Consider the following 5,769-nt stretch of genomic DNA (forward strand, 5'->3'; position numbering starts at 1 on the left):
CCTTCTGCACAGAGGGAGGTAGCAGTTAGAGCATCCAGGCAGGTGGATGCCTGGGTTCTCTTCCACCCTCTGTAGTGGCCAGGATCAGGATGAGGAAGGTGGGGAGGCTCGACCCAGCTCGGCTCAGCTCAGCTCCATGGAAGGAACTGATCAGAAGAGTTGGAGCAAGCGAGAATGGGAATCAGCATGGTTGTTTTCTCTGGCCAGTCGTGCAAGGAGAGTAGTCTTGTGGTTTARGGCAAGGGATGCTGGACACGCTGAGGCCTGGGTTCCCTCCTCAGCTCGGCAAGGGGTTGTGAGATGTACTGGATTAGGGCAGGGGTGGGCGACTGTCAGGACAGCTGGATCACCTCAGCTATGGGAAGAGACCTTCTGTGTGCAGTGAGTAGATGAGAGTGAGCRTGGCTAGGACATCTGGCTTTTCCTCCTTGTGCTGGAAGGGAGCAGGTCAGAGTGAAGCAATTGAAGCAGCAAGCTGTTGCCCAGAGCCCCCAGAGGCTACTGCTGTGGGAAGTGTGGAGTCCCTCACCCCTCCCACCTCCTACCTCCCTGAGACAAATCCAAGCAAGGGCTGTGCATACTTAACTCACCTCATGGTTAGGGGAACAGACAGTAGTGGGCACGACAGGCAGGGGGCACAGCAGGACTGTCAGCCCAGGATTTGTCCCAGCTGTTGCATGCTGAGGCAAGGCTTTTTTCTTTTCTTTTTTTTTTTTTTTGTCTCTTCTTTTTCTTTTGATGTGACTTTAAGACTTTGCCTGGGGCAAGTCTCTGTCCTCTTCGTTGTTCATTTCTCATGGGGTATTTTTTCCTTTCCCTTTTCCTTCCAGAACCTACAAATGCAGCATTTGTGACAGATAAGCAGGAGTCATCTGCAGATTTGGAATGTAAGATAGACCCATCCCTCCTTGGTAGAGCCCATGTCTGGAAGGTCTGAGTTCCTCTGATTTATTTGTCCCCTTCTGCTGCTGCAAGAGGAGGCAGAAGTAAAAGGAAAAAGTGATGTGTGGTGCTGGAGAGCTGTAGCAGGATGGAAATGGAGCATGAGTTTGCCATTGCCCTGCGAGTGGAGCACTCCTGAACCCTTTGCTTGATCATTTCCTGTGCAGTGTTAGGGACAGTCTGGGTCGGAGTAAGGGAGGGAAGTGGAAGAGCACAACCCTGTCTTGGACATCACTTGARTTGTGAAGCTCGCACTGTAACCGCTGGGCCTCATCACTCTGCAGGGAACTCTCCCTCAAGGGCCCAGTACACACCGCTGTGCAGAGAGGGAGACAGTGTGAGCACCTTGAGGGGATCTCAGCAGTGCAAATGAGGGCATGCTGCAAAAGAAGTCGTGGGGAAGAGAGAACAGCTCCCCACAAGGCACCTGCTTGGGTTGGCTTGCCCTTGTTCTCAACACCAGCCAGCCACCCCTTCCCAGGGACTTGATGCCAAAATTTCCAAGCTGTTAAGTCAATTCTGCAGGACAGGTATCCCAGACAACCTATTGCATCCTACACCTGGAAGGAGAAAAKGAGGCTAAAGGGATCTCTGATCATGCTGTAACTTAAAGGGTGGTGATGGTGACTACTGCCAGGGCTTGCTGCTCATAGAGGCAGAGGGGGAAAAGGAAGCATTGCAGCTACATGGCTCTTGTGGGAAAGCAAACTCTGGCAGAGGCTGTAGCTATGAGCTCCTGTGTCCCCCACAGAAGTGGAGAGTCTCATAAAATGCTTCTGCTCACAGAGAGACCAGGTGTAGGTGACACTTTTTATTTGCCATTCAGCCTCCATAGCTCCGTAAAGAAAGAATGGACTCCACAAAGCCAGTGAGTGGATAAAGCACTGATATTCTCTGGGTTTGTCAAGATTGTCAGATGGCACCAGCAAATGCTGCCWGTTTGTAGAGAAGTCTGCTCTGGGAAATGTCCAGAAGTGTGCGTGGCTTACTGTCTTACACAAAACAGCCTTTGTGTTTCAAGAGAAGTRAGAGGGGCCAGAGGGAGAACACGTGACTGTCAGCTAAGAGCACTTCCTCAGCATGGAACTGAAGTAGAGGAGGTGCCTCGGCAAGATCATATAGCTCAGATGCAGAGCAAGCAGATGGAGGACTGTGAGGATGACACTTGCTAGGCCTCGCCTGTGTCCAGTTGTGACCACGCCAGTTCAAGGGAGGCACTGCRAAACTGGAGAGGCTGCAGGAGGGAACGGCAAAGGCTACAGACTGTGGCCTGGAATGACAGGGCCCGGCGTGCACTGAGTAGGACTCCGTTCCCCTGAGCAGCCTGCCCTGGCACCTCCAGCCCTGGCCCAGGAGCCTGACTGAAGCTCAAGCCCTCTCCTTGTGGGAGCTCTCTGGAAGCTGTAGCCATCTCCAGTACTGTCCCTTGCTCTTGCTGAGTGGCTGCTTGCATTTCTGAGAGGGACCTCAGCGCCGACCCAGGAGCTCATCTTTGGGGGCCCACCAGTGGGCTGCTGAGGGAGCCTGCGCCTCTCACTGCCACTGCCAAGTGTGGGCGTCAGTGTGTGGGTGTGGAGGTGTGCACCGAGCGGAAGAGGCACGTGCCTTTGTCCCAGCAAGCTCCCCACTCTACTGCTGCTTTCCTAGCTGAGGGGAGGTATGTTTTCCAGGGCCAACAAGGTCGCCTGGCTGATGTGCTTGGGCTTGCTGCACTACCCTGTTAATGCCCGGCTGRGTGTCAAGAGGAGAAAGCTCTTGCCARTCTCCCTTCTGACTTARTGAGGCTTCTCCCTCAGCCGCCAGAGCCCTGCCCCGGAGCACACCAAACACAGGAGAGCCTGGGAGGRGAGGAGCTGTGGAAGGGCACAGCAGCTTGTGCGGGCGAGCGAGTGAGCTGGCTCTCTGGGCTAACCAGTGCTCCTCTACAGGTGTGCCGGGAGGTTTCCGGCGTGCGCTGGGGGCTAACGCTGAGGGTTTCTCTGGCCCAGGCTGCACAGCAACCCCCTGGTGGGGAAGCCCCGCTCTGAGGTCACCATGGCAGCACCTTGCTTTCATGGCAGGTGCCTCTTGGGATGTCATAAAAGGCTGCCCTGCATAAAAGCACAGCCCGCAGAGGTGTGCAGGTCTGCAGGCAAGGAAGTTTGCAGAGGCCAGCAGGGGCTTTGGGAAGAGGCGCTTGGCTATTTGCAGCACAGCGACCTTTTCCGTCTTGCTGGTGACGCAAGTGCATTAAAGAAAATGCCAGCCGAGTTGGGCAGGTGGGTGCCAGGGGGCCCCAAAAGCAGGGAGGGGTAAGGCAAGGAGCCCTGTGTGCCGCCCGGGTTCCTTGGCGGGGACGGAGAGCCCCTGAGCACTGGGGTGGTGTGCAGGTCCCCCTCCAGCCTGGGGAGCCAGGCAGCCCAGCAGACCCTTTGGGTGGGCAAGGCGCTGCCCCTTCTCCTCGGCAGAGCCCACTGGGACCAGGYTGCTGTGCGTGCGTCAGGTCAGAGGTCTTCAAGTGCCTTAGTGCCCACGGGGTGGGGTGCTGCAGCTTAGAGCTTCCTAAAGGCCCTCGGGATACCTCTTCCATTACACCTACTGAATTTTTGSCACTGGAGCTCCTTYGTGAGTTCCCTGCTTCGCAAAGTCAATCTTCTGATACAGCATTACTGAAATCCTGGCAGAGGCTGCTGTGAGCTGAGGACATGGGATCACATTTGGAGGGATCTGAAGGCCAAGATGAGGTACATGTGTCAGTGTGCTGTGGGAAGGTCAGTCACAGGAGCTGTGCTTTAAGGACATGCAGAACTGCCTTTGTCCTCAGTCCTTGTATTCAGTTTCTGCTGTCCAGGAATATCTTATCCAAGTATCRTTGGGCTCCACAGAACAGCAATGATCTCCTCACGCAAGGACTGTGGATTCCAGTCCCATCTTCTGAAATCAAAAATAAGGGGCTACATGCTGATTTCTGTTAAGGCAGCCTGAAAGTCCCTTTTGTTGGTAAAGCCACTCTTACCCACCTGTCCCTGTCTCCGAGTTTCAGAAAAGTGTTGAAAGTCAGACAAATTCTTTTGACAGCATGTTAAAGTACAGTCTCCGCTCTTGTATCCCCCCAACCTATGCCACATTGTGAACATCTAGGATGGTCAGCCCCATGTTAAGTACTGATGGATCTGATCTTCCTCTGTCATCCTAGCTGGTGTCTTCAGTGAGGCGGTGCTGACTGTAGTGAATTCATTTTCAAAGAACATAAAACATCACCAGTATTTCTGCAGGGTCCAGGCGGCTTTTCTCCTCTTTCAGGCATCAACTGTTTGGATCCCACAACCTTTATTTCCTGAAATTCCTTCCTTTTGTGTTCACCCTTCTTGCTTCTGAGAACTGAATAACCAGCAGCACACGCCTAAGTCTGATGGATGTGTTGCACTCCATGAAGCCCATCAGTAAAAGCTCTCGCTGTGAGCAGGATTTGAACCTGCGCAGGGAAACCCCACTGGATTTCAAGTCCAACGCCTTAACCACTCGGCCATCACAGCACCGTGGTAGCAGAAGAGCTATAATAAAGAGGATTTCAAGGCCACAAGAATACTGGCTATTCACCCTGGACACCGCCCATCTGGAGTGTTAGCCACATCATGCAGTGACCTGGCTACTTCTTTAAATAACATGTGGTCCCTGCAGCAGAGCTGGAGGTGAGGGTAATGAAACCAGTGCTCAAGCTGAGGTAGAGGTTTTCAGGAGCCCCTGGAAATTGCAAATCAGCTGCAGTGCCTGCCAGGATGGTCCTCTGAAAAGAGACTGAGCATTTGTCCTGTGGGGATCACAATATAGTCCAGCTCTGAAGCATCCTGGCAAGATGCACAGGGAGGAGCTGTGTATCTGATCTCCATTGCTGTCGCGCTAACAGACGCCTTGTTGTAAGGGAACAATCCTCACTGGCCTCACCTGTCTGGGAATGATCCTCCATATTTCCCTTCCTTTGGCAGAAATGCCCTAATCTCTTGGAAAGCAACTCCCAATTGACAGAAATTGCACCAGGACAAATGCAGAGTCCTGCACCCAAGCAGGAAGCCCCTGTAATGGTAGAGGCTGGGGACTAGCTGGCTGGGGAGCAACTCTGCTGAAAAGAGCCTGGCGTCTTCATGCCCCAACTGAAACATGAGCTAGCAGCATGCCCTGGTAGCAGTGAAGGGCAACTGCATCTTGGGCTGCCTGAACATGGTAGCACAGCCAGTAGATTGAGGAAAGTGATTATTCCCCTCCACTCAGCGTTCATCAGGCCAGAGCTAGAATACTGCATTCAGTTTTGGGTCCCTGATACACTCCCCCATAAAASAAAACATCAAGACAGTCAGTGGTCTGAAGCCCAGGACCTGTGGAGAAAATCTTGAGGGAATTGTTTTTATCCARCCTGAAGAAGAGAGAGTTTTCAGAGGATCTAACACCAGCTTTTCAGTAACCATATGGAGATTGTCAATGAGATAAAGTCAGAGTCACACAAAGAGGTGCACAGCGGGAAGGCAAGAGCCAATGGGTATAGGATAGAGAAACTTTTTAACCAGGAGGTTGTTGAAGCAATGGATCATGTTGTTGAGAAAGAATGTGCCATCTCCATCCTTGGAGGTCATCAAGATCAGGCTGGATAAAGCCCTGAGTAACCTGGCCTGACCCTGCTTTGAGCAGGAGATTGGCCTAGAGGCCACCTGAAACCCCTTCCAATCTGAATTATCCTATGATCCTACAAGAGACAACACTTTAACCACAAAGACAGCAATGTGTCTGCTACCACAACAGGAAGATACAAGTCCTTGCAAGGAGTTGCAACTCAGTGTAAGATACAACAAGATG

General features: G+C 52.6%; 1 non-coding gene across 1 annotated transcript; it reads right to left on the reverse strand.

The window, feature by feature from the left end:
* Positions 1-4,375: 4,375 nt before the first annotated feature.
* On the reverse strand, positions 4,376-4,457 carry TRNAS-UGA (transfer RNA serine (anticodon UGA)). Its single transcript has one exon. It is a non-coding gene; the product is annotated as a tRNA-Ser (tRNA).
* Between the last annotated feature and the right edge of the window lie 1,312 nt (positions 4,458-5,769).

This window comes from Rhea americana, unplaced genomic scaffold, assembly GCF_003343005.1.
Source record: "Rhea americana isolate MKP2758 unplaced genomic scaffold, rheAme1 scaffold_1011, whole genome shotgun sequence".
In the NCBI taxonomy this organism is placed as follows: Eukaryota; Metazoa; Chordata; class Aves; order Rheiformes; family Rheidae; genus Rhea; species Rhea americana.